Source organism: Echinops telfairi, unplaced genomic scaffold (genome assembly GCF_000313985.2).
Source record: "Echinops telfairi isolate 266 unplaced genomic scaffold, ASM31398v2 ScPeMD7_7469;HRSCAF=8507_0, whole genome shotgun sequence".
In the NCBI taxonomy this organism is placed as follows: domain Eukaryota; kingdom Metazoa; phylum Chordata; class Mammalia; order Afrosoricida; family Tenrecidae; genus Echinops; species Echinops telfairi.
Genome location: NW_022111372.1, coordinates 59,582,024 through 59,584,189, shown reverse-complemented (window position 1 = coordinate 59,584,189; position 2,166 = coordinate 59,582,024). Strand labels below are relative to the sequence as shown.

Sequence of the window (2,166 nt, the reverse complement as noted above, 5' to 3'; positions counted from 1 at the left end):
CTTCGGGGGCTGTGTCTCCATTTCCAGTTTCTTGTTGGGCAGGTACAAAAGAATTCACTCAAGCCTTAGAATTTTCAGTGGGGACAAAAATCGCAATAACAGATTCTTTATTTGCATTTAATTCTCCAACTGTTTGAGAAATTGTGCTGAATAAGACAGGATGTTCCTGGGCTGACTTAATTTCCACGGAATTATCTGTAAAATTTGAATTAGAAATAGGATTGGTAGTTATTTCAAATACTTCTTGGGTTTCCAAAGAGTGCTGAATAGCTTCTGAATCTGAAATAGTCAAAGTAATACTGGTAGAATTTATATTCCTCAAAGATGTGTGAAAACCACCCACACCTACACCTGGGTTAAATGAGGTTTCTAAAGTGGAGCTGGCTCTCCAATGTCTTGTTGAAGCAGACTGGGAGTTAACATTCGATTCTGCATACTCTGTTCCAGAGCTAGTGGCCTCACCAAACCACAAGAGTCAGTCATTCCGCATAGTTGGGGGCGGCATCTGTGTTAACTGTAGTTTTCTTTGGCTCATGTGATACAAATGCTTCTTCTCACTTGGCTTTTGGGCCCACTTCATGCTCGTCTTCTCATTTTGTCTTCTGAGACCTTCTCTTGGGAAGCATCTTTTCCCTGATGGTCATCAGAAAAGGAAAATACTGTTGGAACTGCAGTTTGTTTCAAATATGGAATACCCCATCTGATATCAAGAGAGCCACTACCCAGGAACCCAGGAATCTCCTTTCATATTCCTTAGCCATTTTCCAAGTCTTTCTTTGTCATGCAGAGCAAACGTAAACCTCCTGTTCAGGTCTTCTTTATTTCGTCTCCAGGGGCTCTTACAGCAACCCCCTGGCTGCATAATAGCAGGACATTGCTCAGGTGACACCAGGGGAGCCCGGTCCAGGTAGTGGATCAACCGGTCCTTCCTTACTGAGGTTGGGCCGTGAATCCAGGCTTCCCGTGCCAAATGGGCCTGAGGGGCTTGTCATTCTTGCCAAGGAGATCATTTCAAGACCTCCATTGAAGTTCAATGTGATAGGATAAGGTCTACATGCTTAAAAGGAAGTCCACTTAACACACACTTTACTGAAATTTATGCACCAACCACTAAATCTAGTGATGAACAAATTGAAGAATTCTACCAACTTCTTCAGTAAGAAATTGATCAACATGCAATCGAGACTTATTGATAATTATTGGTGGAATGCACACATTGGAAAGAAAGAGGGGGAAAGAACAGGAGTTGGAATGTATAGAAATGAAGCTGGAGATCACATAATAGAATTTTGCAAGACCCAAAGCGTCTTCATTGCAAATATCTTTTCAGCAATGTAAACGGTGATGATACACAGACATCACCAGATGTGATACAAGGGAATCAAGTTCACTGTAACTGTGGGAGGAGATGCAGAGAAACTCATAGCAGCCAAAATGAGGCCAGGAACTGACTGTGGAACAGAACATCCAAGCCCACAAGAGTGAAGATATGCCTTTGACTGTATCCCACCTGAATTTCAAGAACTTCTGAAGAACATTCAACACTGACAGAAGACCCGATGCGCTGTGGGATGACTTAAAGTGTGCCATACATGAAGAAAGCAGAAAGATACTAAAAATGTAAGAACGAAAATATCCAAGTGGATGTCAATAGAGACCGAAATTTGTTCTTGAACACATGGGAGAATGTCTGTACAGTAGCTAAGGCAAATGGAAGAAATGATGAAGTAAAAGAGGTGAACAGGAGATTTCAAAGGGCAGCTCAGGAGGACAGAGTAGGGTATTATTAGGAAATGTGCAAAGACTTGAAGTTAGAAAGCCAAAAGGAAGTACACGCTCAGCATATTTTTTCGGCTGAAAGGACTAAAGAAAAAAAATTCAAGCCTCAAGTGTTAATATTGAAGGATTTTATTAAAATCAAACTATGCAGGAAGCATCAAAATCTGATGCTTTCATTGTACCAAAAAAAATCCTGATCATCATCCAACCATTTCAATAGGTAGCGTATGATCGAGAACTGATAGTACTGAAGGAAGAAGTTCAAGCTGCATTGAAGACCTTATTGAAAAACAAGTTTCTAGGAATTAACAGATTATAATTGAAATGTTTCAACAAATAGAAGCACTCACTCATCTATGCCTAGAAATTTGGACAATAGCTACCTGG

At 40.6% G+C, this 2,166-nt stretch overlaps 1 pseudogene; it reads right to left on the bottom strand.

Annotated features, from left to right (window-relative positions):
* The window catches only part of LOC101648099, an 18,170-nt pseudogene extending 17,308 nt beyond the window's left edge, over positions 1-862 (bottom strand).
* Between the last annotated feature and the right edge of the window lie 1,304 nt (positions 863-2,166).